The following is a 23,533-nucleotide window of genomic DNA, read 5'->3' on the forward strand; positions in this document are numbered from 1 at the left end:
AAAACAATGAACACAAAACAAACAAATGATAAACAGGCACTGACAGCAATGAGCCAAAGTTCCTTGAGGTTGGAGTGTGAGCAGGAGAGCTTGAGGGTCTGGGCGATTTCACAGAAGAACTGGCCCAGGGCATTGCCATGGCACAGGGGCGGGGAAAATGTATTGGCCATGAGAGCAGTGAATAGAGAAAACCACTGGCCCAGGCAGCTGCTGCCATGTGGGCACAAGCTCTGCTGCCCAGGAGGGTCCCGTAGTGCAGGGGTTTGCAGATGGACACGTAGCGGTCGTAGAACATGATGGTCAGGATAAAATACTCTGATCCATGAAAGAAGAAAATCAGAAAAACCTGTGCAACACATCCTTTGTAGGAGATGGTCCTGGTGTTCCAGAGGGAATTGTGCATGGCTTTGGGGACAGTGGTGCAGGTGGAGCCCAGGTCACCGAGGGCCAGGTTGAGCAGGAAGAAGAACATGGGCGTGTGCAGGTGGTGGCTGCAGGCTACAGCACTGATGATGAGGCTGTTGCCCAGGAGGGCAGCCAGGGAGATGCCCAGCAAGAGACAGAAGTGCAGGAGCTGCAGCTGCCGCGTGTCTGCCAATGCCAGCAGGAAGAAAGTGCCTGATGGAGCTGCTGTTGGACATTTGCTGGGGCTGCACATGGGGACCTGTTCATGGAGAAAGGACAGTGAAAAGTCAGGAGAGGCTGCTTTAAGCCAAACCTGGGCCATTCCTTGCAGATTGTCCCACTGGGACTCACTCAGCCTTGTTCCTGCTCTGGGAAAACCTTCACCCAGGTCCCAGCCTGAGGTCCAGTTGTGCTGGCTGAGTGTGCCAGGAGCAGCCAGGCCTGTGCATGAGGGCCCTCAAGGAGCCATCCCTGCCCTACTGCCCTGGGTTTGTGGCCATGTGGCAGAGGGACAAGGCTGGATGTTAAGGATTTGTCAATGAAATCACTCCTAATGCAGAAAGGCGTGGTAGCATCTGCACTCCCACTTTTAAAGGATGGCAGGAATTTATTATAGGAATTGTTTTCCTACACACACATCATTCCTGGCTCTCTGAGGTCAGAAATCCCCAACATTTCTGCTGCACTCAGAGTTTGCCACTGAGAGATGGGAGAGGCAAAGGATTCCCTGTGGCTGAGGGAAGGTGAGGGGCTGGATGGGCTTGTGCCCAACTGCCCTGGCTTTACACCTTTGGCTGCAATCAGAGCACAATCACACTCCCAGGTCACCCTGGGATAAACCAGACCCTGCCCAGAGCAGAGGGATCCCTGAATGTCTCACCCTCTCTAAAGGTCTCTGGGCAAGGTCTCAGAACCCCCTTGTGCCAAGGACACTCACGGCTCCCTTGGCAAACCCAACAGCATTTCCTCAGCTCTGGCAGCTCTGCCCTTCCCCATGGGACATCCAGGGAACTCCCAGAGGCTCTGGCACAGATTTGCACCCAGGAGGGCAGCTCAGAGCTTGGAAGGGCACAGCAAGGAGATCCCTGGCTCTGCCCATGATGGGATCTCAGGGAGGGGGCTCAGCTCATTCCCCTTTCCCATGGACTGCTTTGCCCACAGCCCTACAGGTGCCAGGGAAGCTTGGACACCCCATTCCCATGGACAGCCCTGCCTGGCAGGAATGCCAAGGGCAGTGCCTGACTCAGCTGCTGCAAATGCCAGAGCCTCCCTGAGAGCAGCAGATAATAGTGACAATATCAGGGCAGTGCGTAACCAAGAGAAGATGTTGTGGTGCTGTGCCTGAGAGGGCAGGGCAGAGACAGCCAGGCACTCAGGACAGTGTTCCCGTGCCCAGCTGTGCCCAGCACCTCCCACACACCAACAGTGCCCCCCTGCCCCCAGCACTACTCTCTTCAGCCCCCTCTCCTTCCCTGAGCATCTCCCTGGGCCTGGACATTCCCTCCTGAGAGGAGCCTCTTCCCTGCCAGCACCCACAGAGCCCATCCCAGCTCGTGTGCCCTGGCTGGGGCCCTACAGAAACCTGCCTATGTGCAGGGCCCTGGCTGGGGCAGGCTCTGTGTGCAGCTGGGCAAGGGCAGCTCAGGAGAGCCCTGCTGGGCCCTGGAAAGGTGATGCTGCTGCTGTCCAGGGCTGAGGAGTGGCTGAGGGCCCTTTGGGAGGCTCCCAGCAGAGAGACTGACCACTCAAAGTTACAGTTCTGGAGTCTCTGTAAATGTTCAAACATTCCTTTGATGATTCTGTGTGTCCCTTTCAACTCAAAATGTTCCGTGATTCTGGGATTCCAATTCCTGTTCTTCTTCTCTCATCCCCCTATTGTCTGTAATCCAAAAAGAAAAAGAAAAAAAAAACAAAAAAAAAAAAAAAAAAAAAAAAAAAAAAAAAAAAACAACCCTTGCAACAGTGTTAGAACAGTAAAGTAAAAAAACAGACATTAATTGGAAACTTATAGGTGTCCCAGTAGGGATGTAACACATCCTGGCCCCCAATTTCAGCAATTTATTAAGGTTGATTAATTTAGGATATTTAACAGGAACATCCAATAGGAAATTCAGTTACCCCATTTACACATCCCTGGATCAACCCATTGGATTAGGTCCAAAGGCTTCTTTGCCTTCATTTTTTTTATGACTGCTCATATTCTGGTCAGAAACCAGAATGTTCTTCTTGTAGGTCCTATTTCTGATAATAAGACTATAAAGTGTTTCAGGAATGTATTTAGACAGTCAGCTTATTTTTCTAAAATCTAAGAGAAAGGTTGAGAAACATACTAGAGTTAATAGAAGATTATAGTTATAGAAGAATTAAAGCTTATAGTTATAGAAGTCTATAATAGCAATTTGACCTAAATAAATGTTTAATAGAGTTAAGGAAATATTATAATTTTATAACTATATAATACTAATTTGCAGAGCTACGAAGAGATGAAAAATGTATAAAAACAAAAATCTTTATGTCATCATCCTAACCTTCCCACTCTACTCTAAGCAGAAAATTGAAAACAGTCTCAGGAAAGCTCCTGATCTTTCCAGCAATCCCATGCTTACCTTCTTTAGGAAGAGTCCTCTGGAGATGTACCCAGGTTGGTCTGGAGTTTGGAGCAGCCCTGCCCCACCCAGCCCCTCTCAGCATCAGCCCCTGCCCTGCTCAGGGTGGCTCCTTCCCCCCAGAACTTCTCTCCAGTGCTGGGAGCAGCTGCCAGGGCTGGCTGAGAGCTGTCCCTGGCAGGCAGCAGAGTCCCTGCCCCAGCACAGCACCCTGGGCTGCAGGACCCTGCTCTGCAGGACAGCCCTGGGCACCCCTGGCTGCTCTGCACAAGAGACAATCAGAGAATGTACTCACAGGCTCTGTAGGCATTGGGATGTTCCAGCTTTGGGAGATGGCTCCAGGAGCTGCAGCTGCATTGTCTTGCAGCCAGAGGTTCCTGTGCCAAGGGCTGGCAGTGATTCTGCCCCAGGCACGTCTCAGCACCTTCCCAGCCCTGACTGAAGCTCTCTGTGCCTCTGTGCTGTGCCCAGGGTGGCGGCAGGCAGTGCCCCAGCCCAGCTGGACTGGGAGAAATGCTGCTCATCAAGAGAAATGTGCTTTTGAAGCTCTTCTTGGCGCTTTAGGAGCCCAGCCCAGCTCAGCAGCACAGACACAGAACAAGCACTTTAATGAGCCTCTGGGGCTTTGTGCTCAGGCCCTGAACATCAGTCCCTGAGAGGCAGCTGAAGAAACCTCTCCAGAACTCCAAGTCAGAATCACACTCCAAATTTTCTTGGACTTTTAATGGGTCCCACTGAGGGACACGACTGAGAAAGTGTCTCCAGGCCCCAGGCAGAGCAGAGAGCTGGAGGCACTGATGACAGGTGGGGACAAAGAGAAGACAAGTCTTGGTGCCCTGGGACACAGCAGGGTCTGTGCCAGCAAGGGCTGTGAGGAGACACCTTGTCCTGAGGCCCTGGGGCCTCCTGGCACAGCCCCAGCCAGGCTGGGCACTGTCACCCCCTTGTCCTGCCCTCAGCATCCCCACCTAGCCCACATCCCAGTGGCCTCAAGGATCTGCTGGAAGGAGTCCCTGGGGAGCCTTGCTCAGGAATGGCCCTGGGTGGGCTCCTTAATGCTCACAGAGTTTTTCAAAGGACTTTGGGTTTGGCTTTTGGCTTGTAGTCACTGGGAGGTTTCTTCAATCCTGGCCTCCAATTATCTGCTTTAATTAGTCCCTGGAGAGGCTTTGTCACTAACAACACTCAGTGGGGCTCATTAATGCTTCAAGGTACTTCAGTTATTTGAAGGTACTTGGTGTTTCTCTTTTGATACACACTCTGTGAGAGGTTTGTGCAATCATGGCCCCAATTATCTGCTTTAATGAGTCCCTTGAGAGCTTTGTACTGACACCCAATAGTGCTTATTAATACTTTGAGATACTTTTGCTTTTTAAGGTACTCTGGATTTTTCTTTCCACACTGAATCTCTGAGAAGTTTTGTGCCATCCTGGCCTCCAATCCTCTCCTCCAAGGAGTCGATGAGGAGCCTGTGTAGGGGATGGACCTCAGTGGGACGCATCCATGATTTGAGGCACTTTGGGGTTTTCTTCTGACTTTGACACCTGGAAAGGTTTTTGCAATCTCCTCTCAGGCCCTGATATTCCAGGGCTCAGCTCCAAATGCACTACGGGGCTCATTAGGATCAAGCAAGTCCTGACAAACCATGGCTCTGCCTTGATTTCCCTCTGCTCTAGTGCAGTTCATCAGAAATGTTTCTGTAGTGGTTTTGGTTTGCCAATTTGAGATTTCTTGGAGAATGTAGCAATTATTGTATTGAGTTTAGTGTTGGCTAATTACCAGTGCACTCATTAGAATATACTTGCTCATTTCCTCCTGTGTGATAAGATTAGGAGAACGGCAAAGCAGGCTCAAAACTTTAAAAGGGTATAAGGAAAAGTTCATTAATAGCAACTAAAAGAAAGAGTAATAAGAACAAAACTTTCAGAACACTTCTCCTCTCCCTACAACCTTTTCTTTCTAGCTGACAATATAAAGAGACAAACCTAGAATTTTCAGTCAGTTTACCCCAACTAGAATAGTCTTTCTTGAGTTCACTTAGGGAGAGGAGTCTCTCTTTCTTGCTATGGAGACTTCTCCAGAAGAAACACTTCTCTTGTGGCTCTCAATTTCCATGAAAAGCAACTGCCCAGAAAAATCTGCAATTGTGACATCCCTTCCAGTTTTTCAAAGCTCTTTTACAGATGTGTTTATGGGCCATATCAGCTTATGGGGTATTAGTTTAAAGATGAGCTGTTTAAGAGCAAAGGTTCTCCTCATCTATTTCTGAAATCATCTTCATCTCTGAGAACAGAGATCTTTTTCTTCTCCCTGTGAAGGCACAGGATCTCACCACTTTTCCCTTTTACAATGTTCAAACTTCTCATGGGACGACAGCTACTTCAGCATTTGCTTACTTTAGCATGGAGCCATTGCTGAACAAGTCATGTCCCCATACTTTTCAATGCGATACAGGAAAAAAGAGAGTCTGATGTATGAATTACATCCTTCTCCATAGCTTTGCAACAGGATTTCAGCCCCAAGGTCAGGACATCTCCTCATCCCTCCCATCTGGGGCTCAACTTCCTCTTCACTACCCTCGGTGTCTTCATGTTGCTCCTCTACGTGCCTGCACTTTGTCCTTTTCTCTCACTCGAGGGAGGATGGAAGCACTGAAAGAGTAATATCTCACCCGGGGCCTGCAGATGGTTCCGTGACCCCAGCTGGGCTCGGTGCTTGCAGCCAGACCTGCTCCATGTTCCCTCGGTTCCATGGGGTCCCACAGTGTCCCAATGGTCCCTTGCTTCCATGAGGCCCTGAGGTGTCATAATGCCCCCTGGGTGACACAAGGCCCTGAAGGGTCACAATGGTCTCCATGGTTCCATCAGCCCCAGAGAGTCATATTAGTCTCTGGGGTCCATGAAGCCCCGCTCTGTCACCATGGCGACTTGGTTCCATGGGCTCCAGTGGTGCCACAATGATCCCCTTGGTTCCATGAGGTCCCCAGAGTGTCCCAGTGATCTCCATGCGAAGGAAAAAACCCAGACCCACTGTTGCAGGGGCAGTCACCAGAGGCCAAGGCCAGCCAGACTTGATGGCACTGACAGATTTACCTGGGAGCAACCCTTGGATATACAGAATTTTGGAGGTGGAATCCCAGTTTCAGACATGGAAACCTGGAGGAGAATGACGGTTATTTCCATAGGAAGGAAAGCAGGGAACACTGGTATTTGAGGGGCAGATGAAAGGTGGTCATCAGAGGCCTAAGTCAGTCAGACCTCTCTGTTCTAGTTGCTTTTGTATGAAAGCAGCCCTTGGATATAGGGAATTTGGGAGGTGGAATCCCAATTTTGGCCAGTTCTTTTTCATAGGAAGGAAAGCACGGAGCCCAAGTGTTTCAAAGGCAGAAGAGGAGACAGTTGGTTCCTGTCCTGGCTCCCAAGCCAGCCAGACCTGATTGTCATGGCAGCTTTTGTCATGGAGGACTCCTTGGACATTTAGAATTTCAGAGGAGAAATCTCAGTTTTGTCCTTGGACACCTTGAGAAGAAGGATGGTTCTTTTCCATAGGAAGGAAAGTATTGAGCCACAGTATTTTGAGGCAGGTGAGGGACAGCTCCCAAGCGGCAAGGGCAGCTAGACCTTTCTGGCTTTCATTTGGGAGCAATCCTTGGATGTACAATCCTTGGAGTTTTGGAGGTAGAGTTCCAGGTTTGGCTATGGACACCAGGTCAGGATGGATATTTTTCACCAATAGAAAGAAAAATGCCAAATCTAAGTGTTTTGGAAGATGATGAGAGGTGGCCACCCTTAGGCCAACACAGCCAGACCTGTCTGTCCTGGCACCCTTTATCTAGGGACTCTCCTTGGACATAGGGCATTTTGGAGGTGGAATCTCATATTTGGCTGTGAGTGCCTAGACGGGAAGACAAGTCCTTTTCATTGGGAAGGAAAGCACCAAGTCCCAGCGTTTCAGAGGCTGATGATTGCCAGCCCTCAGGAAGCCAAGGCCAGCCAGACTTACCAGTCCTGGCAGCTTTTGTCTGGGAGCTATCCTTGGATATTGGGAATTCTGGAAGCAGATTCTCAATTTTGGCCATGGGCACCTGGTCAAGATGGATGGTTTTTTCCCATAAGAAAGAAAAGCACATGATCCCAGTGTTTCAAAGGCAGATGAGAGGTGGCCCCTGGGTGGCCAAGGCAGCCAGATGTGTCTCTCCTGGTAGATTTCATCTGGGAACAATCTTTGCATATAAGAAAATTTGGGGGAGGAATCACAGTTTTGGCCATGAGCTCCTGAAGGGGAAGGAGAGTTCTCTCCCATAGAAAGGAAAGCCCAGAGCCCCAGTGCTTCAGGGGCAGATGAGAAGCAGCCCTTGACATGCCAAGGTCAGCCAGACCTGTCCAGCAGACTCTCGGTGGCCAAACCAGTCACACCTGTTCCTTGTTGCCTTGGTTCCATGGGGCCCCACAGTGTCCCAATGGTCTCCTTGGTTCCATGGGGCCTTGGAGTGTCACAGTGTTCTCCTTTCTTCTGTAGTGTCACAATAGCCCCTTGGGTTCCCTGAGGCCTTGCAATGTCACCATGGCCCCTCAGCTCCCTGTGGCCCCGCTGTGTCACAACGGCTCCTTGGTTCCACAGGCCCCACAGCTTCATCCTTGGCCATAGAGGGTCTGAGTTTCACAATGGTCCCCCTGATTCTGTGAGGTACCAGAGTGTCACAATGGTCTCTCTGATTCCATGAGGTTCCATAGTGTCACCATGGTGTCCTTGGATCTGCATTGTTCCAATGGCCCCTTGATTCCATGGGTTCTGTACTGGCAGCAATTGTTTTTCTGTTCCAACAGGGCCTTGATGTGTCACAATGGTTCCTTGGTTCTGTGATGTTCCATGGTGTCATGTACGGAAAATCACACTATGAAAAGCTAGTGTCCATAAAGGAGGCAGAGGAGTCCCTCAACTTTAATAGAATAAAGCGAGAGAATCCACCAGGGCACATGCCCAGGGAGTTTTCTCTCTCGAAGTTTCAAGTTTTATCTAAGCTCCTAGCCACATGTTGCCCCCTTCCTTTCCCCATTGGCTGAGGTACTCGGAAGATATAACCTTTTTGAACCCCCTACCCCATATTCCCCTCTTGAACCTGTCATTTTAAGCCAGAGTTCAGAAGTTCAGGCTTGTGCAGACCCTTTTCTGTTTCAGGAGGCTTCCTATGAAATGTCTTTTCACATAATTGAGGAGAGAAACTTCTGAGCTTTTTTACTTTTTAAGGAAACAAAGAATAGTTTTGTCAATCCATTACCAAGAAGCACTTTCCTATACCAAGCTGTCCAGCCTCTGTAATTAAAATGTTTCTTGAAGTTAATAGAGACATTAAGACCCATTTCAAAGATGTTAACATCCCTACATTCACCCATTGAATAGTCTGCAAAGAAATCTTACCTCACAGCCACAATGGACTCCTCAGTACATGGGGATTCCACTGTGTCACCGTGGACCCTTGGTTCCATGAGGTTCTGTAGTGTTACTGTGGTCGCTGTCAGAGGCTGGATGAGATCAATGTCCCGAGCCACCTTGGGATGCTCAGAATGCCCGTGTTGGGCCCGGGCCGGGTCAGGCCTTGGTTTGTGGTGGAACAGAGCCCCGCCCCCAGCCCTGGCCGAGCTGTCAATCACACAGCAAGGGCAGTGCTAACTGAGCTCTGATTGGCTGATCTGTCAATCAATCACACACTAACAGCGGCAATACCCTGGCTCTGATTGGAAAAACAACTGGCAGTCCCACCCCAGAGACAGGCCCATGAAGGCCCTGGGGGTTAAAAGCCAGAGCACAAGGCCAGCCCTGGGTCTGGATCCTGCCTTCTCCTGGGGTTTCTCTGTTAGCGATGCTGGAACCCCAGCAGTTGGTGCCTATGTGCGTGTCTTTCTATGGATCTTCTGTCTTTCTCTTGTTTGCTACTTCTTCTCCTTCTAATCCTATTTACCTGGAACATTTTTGGGTAACATCACATGTTAAGGGTTAAAGGATTTTAGGTTAAACGTGTGGCAATCCAGGCCACAGGGAATATTTCTCTGTCTGCTCTGAGGCATGCTGACCCCCCCAGAGAAACACTGCCTTTGACCTTTGCCCATGGAGAGGACTTCCAAGACTTTGAGTTAGATTAGAATTTACCAAAGTGTGAAAGGGATAATACAGAGTAGTATAGTATGTCACTTGGGTGAGAAATTTAGGTTTTGGGATTTTTAGTATGGTGTAGATAGGAAGCAAGATGGAGGAATAGGGGTGTAGTCCCTGTCTTCTTCTTCATCTACTCCATGTTCTGCAGTGTTGGTGGCACAGGGTGATTGGTCATGGAAAGCACAGTGCAGAGTTTATGTGGACAGTCAAGGGATGAGTTATTGGCAGATAAGTAGAAATAATGTACATTTTAAGAGTTAATTGGATGAGACAACATTAAAAGACCTTGAAACTGTACATTTTAGAGCCATTTTGAGGTGCTTTTCAGCATGCTGACCCTGGTGTGGACAGCAATGCAAAACTTTATATAAGATAACAATAAACAAGAAGCTGAAGACCAAAAAGCCCTGTGCATCTCCTTTTACCTGGCACAGAATTGCTACAGGAGGGTTTACCCCATCCGGGAAGTCCCCAAAAGGACCAACATAAAACAAACATCAATAACTGGTGCCCCAACAATGTTTGTAAAAAGTTTGTTCTTTTCCTTGATGTTGATTACTGAAGGGTGTTGTCTTAATTGGCCAATCATGTGAAATGTATTGATTAAATGACCAGTGAGGTCCACCTGTAGCAAACCAAGGTATAAAATAAGAGGATTGAATAAACGGGTGGCTTTTGGCCCTTAGCCTTCTGATCTGAGTCCGTGTCATCTCTTACTCCATGGTGACATTTATGAGGGCTTTTGGGGATCCTTTCTGCACCTTGGGACCCAACAGCAGCTTCTCTAATAAACTTTGCCTGAAGATCCCACTGTGCCCATGACAGGAACCCCTGTAAGTGTCTGGGACATCCTGGCTCTTTGGTAGGCTGGGGACTCCTGGGATGTCCCTTTGGAGTCCCAATGAGTGCCTGTGACAGAACTGTCCTTCTCCTTCAGAGGCCCTGTCAGGATCCATCCTAGTGAACAGATGACCTGATGGTTCGTAGGAATGATCTCAGAGTGCAAAACCAACACGGTACAAGGGGGTTTGCAGTGATAATCAAATAAAATGCAGTTTTATTGAAATAACCACAGCAAAAATGCGATAGAGGGATTAAGGGAGAGAAAAAAGATAGAGAAAGAGAGAGGAAAGAGAGAGGGAGGGAGAGGGGATATAGCTACCAATGCAGAGACGAAGTCCTTTGGTCCAGTCCAGTTGAGGGTCCGCCTGCTATTCTGGGGAGATCTCAAAGGCTCTAGCTAACTCAGAGGTTTTTATTACTGAAAATTGTGAAGGGGGGAAACAGATACAATAGGGAACAGATGTAACAGGTAGTCTATGATCTCAGCAGTAAGCGAGAGCCATTGTTTTCTTGCTCCTGTGGTCACAACTTGCAGGCAAACATCTTGCTTCAGTCAGCTTGCCTCCCCCACACACCTCCCCGGGCTGGGGGTTTCAGTCCCAGTCCTTGGAAGGAGCAGAGGGGCCTTTTAGGAGTTTCATGTCTCAGTCCTTGGTGGAGAAGCTTCTTACACCTCAGTCTGTCTGTCATGGTGGTTGTAAAACAGGTGATGGTTTTCTGTGGGAGACCACCTGAAATTCAGGAGAAGTCCAGCCAGGCTGAGAGGTGGGACAGCTTCCAAAGCTGCTAGTGTTGCAAACGAGGCACGGTGCCCCTTTCTTAGCATACTGCAAACACACTTGTGAAAACAATAGCTTAACACTGTGCTTTCAGGTCTCAGGGCCTGTGGCATGTGACTCTTCTCTTTCAGAGCCAGAGATTCTAGACGGGGGGGTCTTCTCTCCAGTGGTCTCCCAAGGACGATTGTGAGGCAGATGAGGGAAAATTCGGACAGATTCTCACAGGCCCGTAGACAAAATTGGGATTCCTCCTCCAAATTTCAATATGTGCAGAGATTGTTCCCAGGTTAAATCTGCCAGGAGAAACAGCTCTGGCTGCCTTGGCCACCCAAGGGAAACCTCTCATTTGCCTTTGAAACACTTGGGTGCCTTTGCAGCACAAAGTCTCCTGGGATGTCACCATGCAATGGCTGTGACTGCCTCTGACCACATAGCTCATTACCATCCCAGAAAGCCCTGGGAGGTCTCCATGGAGGTCTCTGGGTGTAACAATGCAGCTCTGGAACAGCCTGGAGATTCTTGGAAAGTCCCCATGAAACCCCTCTGAGGGCCTGTGACAAATCTGATCCTTAGCAGGCAACCATCACCAGGACCCTGTTGCTATGGTCAGTTTCCATGGAAACCACCACCAGCCCCCTGTTGCTATGGTCAGTCCCTTGGCAGCTCCATAGAGACCCCATGCCAGGGGTGGTTGCCATGGACACCAGCTAGGCCTGCAGCCAGAGCTCCTTGCCATAGTAACCATTTGCAGCCACATCCCCAGGCTCATGAGATCCCAGAACCACAGAATTGGCTGAGCTGGGAGGGACCCATCAGGGTCCTCCAGTCCAACTGCTGGCCCTGCACAGGACACCACAACAATGCCAGCCTGGGCCTGGCAGTGCTGTCCAAATGCTGCTGGAGCTCAGAGAGCCCTTGAGCTGGGACCCTTCCCTGGGGAGCCTGGGCAGGGCCCCAGCAGCCTCTGGGCAAAAACCTTTTCCTGACATCCAACCTGAGCCTGCCCTGACTCAGCTGCAGTCATTCCCTCCACTCCTGTCCCTGGGCACCAGAGGGAAGAGGTTCCCACAGCCCCAGCCAGGGACCCGCTCCAAAGGCTGTTGCCATGGCCACCAGGGCTGGGACCAGCTGGGATGCTCTGTTTCCAGGGGCCTGGATTCAGGAATGGGATTCCCCAATTTCCTGCTCCCGCTAAAACCGCGCTGCCCTCGCTGCCTCCTGCCTCCCATGGAAAGAACAAAAGGCAAAGATCCCTGGTTGGGATAAGAACAATTTATTGGGAACAGCAATGAGATAAGGAACAAATGGAACCGAAACAACATTGATAACAGACAAGATAAGAAAAAGGATTTACTGGGAAAACTACAACAAAACTTCCTGGCTCTTCCCAGCAACATATTTCCTCCTGCATGGAAATGTCACCTTTCTCCTCAGGGAGAGAGTCTCTTTCATGCACCTGGCAATGACTTGAGGTGGGAATGAATGTAATGTCACGGCCATGGCCAGACCCTCATGTTTTTCAATGCCACATCAGGTCATTGTCAGGGGCAGGACAAGGGACAGCTGTCTTCCCAGCATGGATCACAGGGAAAATGGATCCTCCGGGCTCTCCCCAACATGGGACCTCCAATGGGGGATGAAGCTGGAGCTGGGCATGAAGCTCTTCCTGCAGTTGGGGCACTCGCAGAACTTCCCTTACTGGTGACACCAATGGTGTCTGATCAGGTGAGAGCTCTGCGAGAAGGTCTTCCCATGATGTGGAGAACTCGTAGGGCCTTTCCCCAGTGTGGATGCGCTGGTGCCTGATGAGGATGGAATTGACCTTGAAGCCCTTCCCACAGACAGGGCTGCAGAAGGGCCTCTCCTCGGAGTAAATCTGCTGGTGCTTGTAGAGATCGGAGCTGGTCTGAAAGCTCTTCCGACACTCGAGAAACTCGTAAGGCCTCTCCTCGGTGTGGATGCGTTGATGGGTCACTAGGTTGGATCAGTAGCTGAAGCCCTTCCCACACTCCCCACACTCGTAGGCCCATTCACCAGTGTGCATCATCTGGTGGCTGATCAGGGTGCTGCTCTGCCTGAAGCTCTTCCCACACTCCAAGCACCTGTGGGGCTTCTCCCCACCATGAAGCTGCTCATGGGTCACCAGCTCTGAGCTCTGGCTTAAGCTCTGTCCACCTTCCAGGCTCAGGGTGGGTCTTTCCTCCTCAGAGCACCCTGGGCTGGGTTAGCAGCCCCTCCTCCTGCAGGATCTCCGGGGCTTTTCCTCCCCATTGGATTCCTGTGCACTAGAGTTGCTCAAAACAGCCTCTTCCACAAGGGTCTGCCAAGGAGATTTTTCTGCCCTGGACTCCTTCCTCATCTCCTTCCCTGGGGGAAGAAGGACGAGGAAAGGATGGGATTTACCTCTATGCCACAGGGAAGGAGATTCCCCCAGTGTTGCAGTGTGTTGTAAGCTTCCTTCCCCAGGTGTGCCTATACCTCTCTCCCTTCCCCCTTGCCCCCATGCTGAGTGAGTCCTGTCAATCAGGCTTAACATTCCAGCAAGGCGTCGTGTGGTTGGTCAAGGTCAAAGGATGCCCCTCAGGCCTGGGGGTCATTGGCCTGTCTGGGTGTCATCTTCCCCTGAGACGCTGCCCCTCTCACCTGGTTGGTGGCTCACCTGTACCTCCCCTCCCCCTGTCCCTGAGCTTAAAAGGTGAATCAGACCATGCGGCCGGGATTCTGTTGGAGCAGTTGCTCAGGTTCAGACCTCTGTAACCATGGAATAAACCTCTGAATTTAAACCCTCCAGCAGAATCCATCCTTTTTCTCTTCACCATTGCCTGAAGCTTTCCTCCTGAGGTAAATGGGGTTCCTAACAAGCCTGGACTTGTTCAGTGCCCAGCTGCAATCTCCAGCAAGCCAAGGTATCTCTGGGGTGATACACCGCAATTGCTGCCTTTGGCCCAGCAGCAAGGGTCAGACTGGCCCAGGCACAATCTAACTGGTAATATTGGGATTCATATTCCAATATTTGGCGTCCCTGAGGTGGGCTAAGTGACTCTGCAGCCCGAGACAGACTCGCAGTACCTTAGAGAAGCTTCTGGCAGCCGTGCATCCAGCTGAAAAGGGCTTTGGTTGCATCGCCCTCAGCTAGAGACTTTGGGAATATTCCCAGAAGAAGTTTCGTGGACTGTTCGGCACCTCTGGAAAGCCCAGCTCCTTTGTGGTGAGCAGATTTTCCAGAGGAAAAACAGGGGAGCCTCTCTCGCCCATAGAGATGTCCTGTTCCGGTGAAGAGACCTGCCTGTACCCAGCCAGCTACAGCTTCCATTTCGGGTGAGTATCTCTGCTCTCAGTAGAGCAGGAGCTCAAAAACAGACTCTGCCGTGAGTTCTGTTCCTTTTTTGCCTTTGCATTTTTGGCTGCGCAGCCCCACAGATGGGAATTCATTGCGTTCTTGCTTTTAGCTTTCTGCTGCGTGTTACTCTCTTTTGGAATTCGCGCCAGAGCGGGAGTGCTCTGCCCTTCCCCCCGGCTCTGCAGCGCAGTGTGCTCAACTCTCTCCACGTGGTCGGGAGATCTTTCTCTCTCTCTCTCTGTGCGAGGGAGGGGGGTTCTCTGCACATGCGGCGCGGGGGGGCCCCGGTTTCAGCTTGCCACGTGGCATGGCTGCTCTCTCTACTCCGCGGGGGGCTGCATTCCACGGCAGGGAGGCTTTGTTTCCACCTCAGCTGGGCAGGGCATGCCCTGCTGCTGCTGCCCGGGAATTTTAAAAGCAGTATATACAGCTGCATTGTAAAGCTTTTGCCTGTTCGTTATTGCTTTCCTATCTGTGGTTTTTTTAGAAATTGGTAGCTGATTTTAGCTTTGTTTTTGGTCAGGCGGGATCTAGTACTTTGCTTTTTTACATCTAACATGGGTTCGAAACTCAGCATTGTACAGAAAGGGATGTATTATAATATTGTTAGCATTTTAGACAGTGGTAATGTTAAGTTCTCAAAGGGAAAATTGAAACAGTTTATAAGATGGCTTTTCCTCCGCTTCCCACAAATGTCCCCTGACGAAATCCACAATATTCAATTCTGAGATAAAGTTGGGAATGAATTGATAACCTTAGGACAATCTGGCAATGCACCCTCAGCTAAATTTGTGTTTTGGAGTTTACAAATTCGAACAGCATTGCTCAAACAAAAGGAAATAGAGAAAAAGCCAGATGTAAAGCCATGTACCTCTGCTCTCCCTGTTTCTCCCTCTCCTAGCTCAAAAACCCCTAAACCTCTTACCTCAAAACTTGGTATTTTAAAGGGAGCACACTCATTGGGAAGTCGACTCCCAGAGTCTGTTAAAATGCCTGAGTTTCCCTGTCCACAAGGCTCTGGCCAGGCTGCATGGAACCTTCCCCATTCCCTTGTGTCCCATCCTCTGAAACCCACAGCACGTGTCAGCTTTCCAGAGAGCAGTGATGCCCAAAATGGCCCCCAGTCCCTAGGGGTTCCACAAGATGGTGGATGCCACATGGCATCTTCCCAAACCTGGTCTTCTTCTTCCCAAAATCCTCTTAAGCATCCTGAAACTCCAGCCCCATCCCCCTCTCCTCCTGTTCCTCGTGACACCTTCCCCCCTCCCCCTCCCTTTCCTGCAATACCCTCAGCTCCACCCCTCTACTCCTCCCAGGGGGCGTCTGCTGACGTGATGTCACCAGGCGTCCCCGCCCCCTGCCTGCACCTTGACCCTGCCCCCTGTTCCCAGGGTTTCCCCGCCCCTTGCCGGCCCCTTGACCCCGCCCCCTGTTCACACGGTTTCCCCGCCCCTTGCCGGCCCCCTGTCCCCATCCCCTGTACCCGTTGCGTCCCCGCCCCCTCCCCGGGTTCCCACAGTGGGGACACACCCACTGCCATTCCCCAAACCTGTATCTGTGATCCCAATGCTTCCAATTCAAGGGATACAGAGCAGGGAATAGCAGATTCAATGCATAGTCCCATGTTGTCACTGGCTCCTGTTACCTTTCAGCCTGCAGCTCAGGGAGCAGCTCCAACTGCTAATTGGAGTTCTTTTGGACGACAATTGATTAAAGAGATTTGTAAGTCTCAGAGAGAATATGTTCCACACAGTCCATATTTTCATGGCCTTTTAAATTCTGAATTGAGTAGGAATGTAGTGATTCCACATGATTTAAAACAGCTTTTTTCCTGTCTCATGACCTCCACAGAATTCAAATTATGGGAAATAGCATGGAAACAAATGCTAAAAGATGCTCTCCCAGGCTTGCATGCTGATCCAAACACAGCCAAAGACAACAGTGGTAACCCTATCACCATTGAGCACCTCTGTGGTGAGGGCCAATGGTCTCAATCCAAGCTACTGCAATTCTTGCAGAAACACTTAAGAAAGTAAAAGAAGCAGCTGAAAAAGCATTCCTTTCCCTACAACCTGAGGGGCCTTTTGAGCCCTATAGTAAAATTAAACAGCTACCATCAGAGCCTTTTTTGAAATTTGTAGAAAGGTTAACTAGAGCCATTGAAATACAAGTTAAAAAAGAGAATGCTAGAGAAGCAATTTTAGAGGAAATGGCATTTACAAATGCAAATGAACAGTGTCAAGCGGCAATCCTGAACCTTCCTATAGAACCTCCCCCAACCCTAAAAGATATGCTTCTAGTCTGTAACAGGAAAGTGCCTCTGATGAGTGTGGCTGAAGACACCAGACCAAGGCTGCTGCCACCTCAGCGTGTCGCCGTTGCCAGCCCCGCACCTTTTCCCTCAGCACATCAGTACCCCGGGCAGCAGCGGAGACCAGCAATGGCTGAGCCCACAAAACCATGCCTGCTTTGTAACAACCTAGGGCACTGGAGTAACCAGTGCCCCCTGAAAAGGGAATTTGATGAATTTAGAAATGGCAGGGGAGGAGAACTACAAGCCCTCCCTGGGGGTCAACAACAACAAAAAAACTGAAAAGGGAGTGCCCGCCTGCCAGGTGTGCAGACACAAAAAGAGCAGGCCAAGGGAATAAGGGTAGCAAAACAAATCAAGCGCACAATAATATTAATGCTTGTGTAAGTGAAGCAGGTGCTTCAAAGACTGTCTATGATTTAGGTGATCCTGAGTTAACCACGTCTTCTGTCAATGAACCTTACAGGTTGCAGCTGACTGAGTCACTCCATCTGGAGAACACTGACTTGCATTTTGTGTCTGTAAATCCTGAACAGAAAGGTTCTTGGAACTGAATTCGTTGTAAGTACATCGTCATTGGGGACACCAAACACACACCACAAGAGATCAGAATTGCTCTGGGAATGACAACATCAGATCCTGAGCAATTCGTTCTCGGCCTACACTGTTTCCACCCACCCCTGTTTCTTCCCAAGGGACAAATTGTTGCACAAGCTATCCCTGTACCATCTTTACCTGAAAATATCGAAAAACAAGGGCCCACAGTTGCCCGAGTACAAGTTATTGGGAAAGACAAACCCAAATTATGGTGTAATGTCAGTGGGGGTGGGGAGTCAAAACGCATTGAGATGCTTGTAGACACAGGTGCAGACTGCACAGTGATTCCAGTACAAGACTGGCCAGCACATTGGCCTTTGCAAAATGTTGCAGGTCATCTTCGAGGTGTAGGAGGTCTGCAATTGGCAAGACAATCCAAAAGCATTATTCAATTTGAGGGACCAAACGGACAATTGGCAAATATCCGTCCATTTGTGTTGGATTATTCGGAACATTTGTTAGGGAGAGATTTAATGGCCCAGTGGGGTGTCACAATTGATATTCCAGACTCTCCACAGCATATTTGTACAGCAGTCATTGAACAACAGCGCCCCACCCAAAAACTGAAGTGGAAAACAGACAAACCAGTTGATGTAAAACAGTGGCCGCTCAGTAAACAAAAAATAAAGGTGCTTGAGGAACTAGTGGAAGAGCAACTAAAAAAGGGCCACATTGTGGAGACCATGTCCCCATGGAACACTCCAGTGTTTGTCATCCAAAAAGCTGACAAAAAGAGATGGCGGCTCCTCCACAACCTCCGACAAATTAATAATGTAATTGAAGATATGGGTTCTCCCCAACCTGGTATGCCATCCCCAACAATGCTTCCCCAAGATTGGAAATTAGCTGTTATTGATATTAAAGATTGTTTTCTCCAAATCCCCTTGCACCCTGATGATGCACCGTGTTTTGCATTCTCCGTCCCTTCCATTAATTTAGAAGCCCCTATGAAAAGGTACCATTGGACCGTTCTTCCTCAGGGATTAAAGGTCTCTCCAGCTATCTGCCAGTGGTATGTCTCTTCCCTGCTTTCCCCAGTACATGCAGCCGCAGAGAAGGCCATTATCTATCATTATATGGATGATATCCTTGTGTGTGCCCCCAATGATGATTTACTCACACATGCGCTTGACCTAACGATTGATGCATTGATTGTTGCAGGGTTCGAGCTCCAGGAAAAGAAAATTCAAAAGATGCCACCTTGGAAGTATTTGGGCTTAGAAATTGGAAATAGGACCATTGTTCCTCAAACACTAGAAATCAATCCAAGGATCAAGACCCTTGCGGATGTCCACAAGCTGTGTAGGTCTTTGAATTGGGTAAGACCATGGCTCGGTCTGACTAACAAAGACCTTGCCCCTCTTTTCAATTTATTGAAAGGGGGAGAGGACCCAGGTGCTCCTAGGTCTATTACCCCAGAGGCACGGAAAGCTCTAGAAAAGGTTCAGATTGCAATGTCCACAAGACAGGCCAACTGATGTTGGCCTGACCTGCCATTCAAATTTATCATCCTAGGTAAGTTGCCACACCTCCATGGAATTATTTTCCAGTGGGAGGAAAAACAAACACCTAAGGCCAAGAACACACCAAAAAAGGACCGGGACCAGAGGGACCCTCTCTTGATCATAGAATGGGTTTTCCTCAGTCACAAAAGGTCCAAGAGACTGACAAAGCCTCAGGAGCTGGTAGCAGAACTGATCCGAAAAGCAAGGACCCGGATCAGGGAGTTAGCAGGATGTGATTTTAAGTGCATTCACATTCCAGTTGAGTTAAAATCAGGTCAAAATACTATGAAAATACTGGAACAATTGTTTCAAGAAAATGAAGTGTTGCAGTTTGCTCTGGATTCCTACTCAGGACAAATTTCGGTAGCGCGGCCCACTCACAAATTGTTCGAACAAGATGTTCAATTTACCTTAAAATTGAGAAGTGCTCTAAGTGGGAGACCTTTAAAAAGGGCTCTAACTGTCTTCACAGATGCATCCGGGAGGTCCCACAAGTCCGTTATGACTTGGAAGGTCCTCAAACCCAGCAGTGGGAGACAGACATTGCTGAGGTGGAAGATTCACCTCAGGTTGCTGAATTGGCTGCGGTTGTTAGGGCTTTTGAAAAGTTCTCAGAACCATTTACTCTGATCACAGACTCTGCATACGTGGCAGGAGTAGTATCCAGGGCAGATCAAGCAATACTGCAAGATGTGTCTAACATCGCACTTTTCGAATTGCTCTCAAAACTGGTAAAGTTAGTCACTCACCAAGAGCAACCATTTTATGTGATGCATGTCAGGTCACACACTGACTTGCCAGGGTTTATTGCTGAAGGCAACAGAAGGGCAGATGCTCTTGCTGCACCTGCAGTGATGGCCACTCTCCCAAATGTTTTTGAACAGGCAAAAATCAGCCACCAGCTTTTCCACCAAAATGCACCTGGCCTGGTTCGTCAGTTTAACATCACTCGAGAACAGGCCAAAGCGATTGTGGCCACATGCCCAAATTGCCAACAACATGCACTCACTACAGTGAGTACGGGAGCAAACCCAAGGGGACTGAACAGTTGTGAACTGTGGCAAATAGACGTAACACACATACAGTCTTTTGGACAGCAGAAATATGTTCATGTTAGTGTAGATACTTTTTCTGGAGCGGTCTATGCTTCTGCCCACACAGGAGAATCATCTATTGATGCTATTAAGCACCTCTTACAGGCATTTTCTTTCATGGGCATCCCCAAGGAGCTGAAAACTGATAATGGGCCTGCTTACAAATCCAAGGAATTCGGGAGCTTCCTGCAGCAATGGGGAGTAGAGCACAAAACTGGCATCCCCTACTCCCCTACAGGTCAAGCCATTGTAGAAAGAACTCACCGTGATATTAAAAGGGTCCTGGACCAGCAACAACAGGTTCTGAAGGTAGAACCTCCCCACATCTGGTTATCCAGGGCGCTATTCACAATCAATTTTCTGAATTGTTCTTTTGACAGCCTGAGCCCTCCCATCCTATGCCACTTTGGGGGCAGCAATCATAGGTTAATGAAAGAAAAACCTCCAGTTTTAGTAAAGGACCCTGAGACTTGGAAAATGGTGGGACCGTACAAATTGGTTACTTGGGGACGTGGATACGCCTGTGTGTCCACCCCCTCTGGTTTAAGGTGGGTTCCTTCCAAATGGGTAAAGCCCTATGTTCCCAAGGTCTCAGAGAAATCTACAGAAGCAGCCCAGGTTGCTCATGCTGCCTGGAGAAGAAAACGCCGCACACGTTCTCTGGAGGAAATTCCATTTAAGCCTCCTATCGTGAATTGTTTGTAATATATGTTTGTTTTAAGTTTCCTTTTACCGGTTTAGATCCTGCTGTTCGTGTGCAGTCTCGAGACGCCATGAGACCGAGCCTGCTCCTCATCCTACTTGCGATCATTTCTCCAGCGATCTCCTGGTTAGTCCCTCAGCCCAAAGCAAATGTATGGACCACTCTGGCCAGAGCCCTTGGACAAGATCACATTTGCCTCTCCATCGCAACAGCCTCTGACCCCCTGTCAACTTGTCTGGTGGGAGTTCCTTTTAAATCCTCAGAGTTCCCAAATGCAACGTGGAGTGCCTTAAATGAAGTTAACTTACTCGCACCTTCCCCTGGCCGTTACCCTGCTGACAATCCTTTACTTTTTTGGCAGGAGTGGGCGAGAAAGTTACCAGTGTCAAAAAGGGAGCCACAAGAGTTCCATCTCTTAGGCTCCAGGAATGCAACCTTTTGCATTCACTTTAAATTCAATTCCCGCTTACCATATCTTGAAGCTAAACCAAACACCTATCCTGACCCTAGCAACCCACACTACACAGACAAGAACTGGTGTGAAAATTCAGTCTTAGTTATGCACTCATCTGGTGGTGATTACAAGCCTCGTGAACTCCCAAAGGGTGTGTTTTTAATATGTGGAGACAGAGCATGGGCAGATCTCCCTCCTCGTCTGCTCGGAGGTCCATGTACCTTTGGCAAGCTGAGCCTATTAACACCAAATTGAACAAACCTAATACACTGGCAAACTAAAAACAACACACATACATTGGCTATCAAAAAAAGAGACCTAAGGCAATTAGACCCTGACTGTAATTCAGAAATTGTTCACTGGTCCAGACTTAAGGCCACCGCAATTACAGTCCTTCTGCCGTGGATCTCGGCAGCAAAAACTATGGGAGAATTAGGCCGATTGGAATGTTGGGTTACAAAACAGGCAAACCTCACTTCTACTGCCCTGAGTGACCTCTTATCAGATGAGGAAATTACCAGGCAAGCCACCATTCAAAATAGGGCAGCCATAGACTATCTGCTCCTTCTGCACAACCATCGCTGTGAAGAATTTGAAGGACTCTGCTGTCTTGACTTGTCATCAAAGGCAGAGAACGTACATGCCACAATTGACAAGATGAAAACCATGGTGAGCAACATCAAGAGAGAAACTGACGACTGGCTGAATGGACTGTTCAATGGCTGGGGACTCTCAGGCTGGTTGGGATCTATTCTGAAAACTGTGTTTTTAGTGCTGTTTATTTTGGTTATAGTTATTGTAGTTGTTACCATTGTCTTTGGACTAATCAAACGCATGGTTCTCAAGTTAATTTCAAGCTCATCTCCCCCTCCTGAGGTCTACCATTTGGAAGCCCTCAGTGCTCCAATGGATGACCTGGAGGCTTCAGTGGAAAACACTGACCCTCCCGTAGAGGAAGAACTGATTTACCAACCATGGGGTGGCAATCATTCTGCACCACAAACACAGTCCTCTTCTTTTTAAACAAAACTAGGGGGAGATGTTGCAGTGTGTTGTAAACTTCCTTCCCCAGGTGTGCCAATACCTCTCTTCCCCTTCCCCCCTCGCCCCCTGCTGGGCTGTCAATCAGGCTTAACATTCCAGCAAGGCGTCGTGTGGTTGGTCAAGTTCAAAGGATGCCCCTCAGGCCTGGGGGTCATTGGCCTGTCTGGGTGTCATCCCTCCCTGAGACCCTGCCCCTCTCACCTGGTTGGGTGACTCACCTGTTCCCTCCCCTTCCCCCTGTCCCTGAGCTTAAAAAGGTGATCAGACCATGCGGCCGGGATTCTGTTGGAGCAGTTGCTCACGTTCAGGCCTCTGTAACCATGGAATAAACCTCTGAATTTAAACCCTCCAGCAGAATCCATCTCTTTTTCTCTTCACCACCGCCAGAAGCCATTCCTCCTGAAGTAAACGGAGTTCCTAACAAGCCTGGACTTGTTCAGTGCCCAGCTGCAACCTCCAGCAAGCCAAGGTGTCTCTGGGATGATACACCACAGTTCCTGCCTTTGGTCCAGCAGCGAGGGTCAGACTGGCCCAGGCACAATCTAACTGGTAATATTGGGATTCATATTCCAATACCGCGCTGCCCATCCCGACCTGTCCCGGCTCCATCCCCGCTCCTGCCGCAGGCTGCGAGGGCTGCGGGAACGGGTCACCGAGGGTGTGGCTGCTGCTGGGGGAGGAGGAGGAGGATGGGAAGGGCAGGGATGAAGGGGGAGGAGGAGGCGGGGTTAGGGAGGGGGAGATGGGGCTATGGAAGAGGAGGAGGGGAGGAGTAGAAAGAGGTGGGGTTAGCAAGGAGGAGGAGGGGGGATGGAAGAGGAGGGACAAAGGTGGATCAACGCTGAGCTGAGGGAACCACCGGTCGAGCCCTGCCTGAATTCACAGCCCCCACCTGTGGGATCATCGCCCCCCAATCGTGCCGGTGAGTAGAGAGGGGGAGCTCAGCCCAGATATCCCGGGGGGTCCCTGGGTTGGGGTTTTGGGGGGATGTTTGGAGAATGAAGCAGTCCAAGGCTGAGCGGAAAAGGCCCCTCGGGGGGACATCGGGGGGTGGCGGTGGCCGCTGCCGGCAGAGGCAGCCTGGAGGAGCAGAGCCCTGTGTCCCCCAGGAGCCCAAATTGGGGAGCCCAGAGAGGGGGGAGCGCCGCCATTGGCGGGAGCCTCAAGAGCCTGGAGAGGGGCAGGGGGGACTCCTTGGCGCTGCTGCAGCCCAGAGCAGAGAACGAGGGGAGAAGGGAGCCCGCGAGCCCAAACAGCTGCGGCATCCCGAAGTGGGGAGAGCGAAGCCAGGGGAGCTTTTGGCATTGCTGGGACTGTCAGCAGCCTGGGCAGGGCAGGCACCAAGGAGAAGGGGGACCCCCAATCCAAGCATGACCCCCAGCAGCTGGGACAGGGGGGAGCCCCCGAACACCAGAGGGGAGGGACCAGGGACAGGGAACTCCTGGGAGGCTTTTTCAGGGCTGAATCTGGGTGTTTGGGAGCTTTTTCAGTAGCCCAGATGGCCAATGACTTGTAGAGATGGACTTGGGCAGAGGGACCTTCGAAGACATTGTGCTCATCCCTTGTTTTCCCCAAACCAGGATTTCCCATTGCCAAGGCCTGGGAGGCTGCAAGGAAGAGGCAGATGCCCCGGGACACTGAGGCAGGTGAGGAGGAAGTCAGTGCCCCTTTCCCCTCTGTGTTGCTCCATCTCCCAGCC

The 23,533-nt window shown here is 49.9% G+C and overlaps 1 protein-coding gene across 1 annotated transcript in view; it reads left to right on the forward strand.

Moving 5' to 3' along the window:
* The first annotated feature begins 23,451 nt into the window (after positions 1 to 23,451).
* LOC131093416 (zinc finger protein OZF-like) overlaps positions 23,452 to 23,533 on the forward strand; it is a 71,916-nt gene continuing 71,834 nt past the window's right edge. Inside the window, exon 1 of the mRNA XM_058040581.1 lies at positions 23,452 to 23,480. The gene's annotated coding sequence lies outside the window, so the exon portion shown is untranslated. The remainder of the gene's footprint in view (positions 23,481 to 23,533) is intronic.

Source organism: Melospiza georgiana, chromosome 25 (genome assembly GCF_028018845.1).
Source record: "Melospiza georgiana isolate bMelGeo1 chromosome 25, bMelGeo1.pri, whole genome shotgun sequence".
Lineage (NCBI taxonomy): Eukaryota > Metazoa > Chordata > Aves > Passeriformes > Passerellidae > Melospiza > Melospiza georgiana.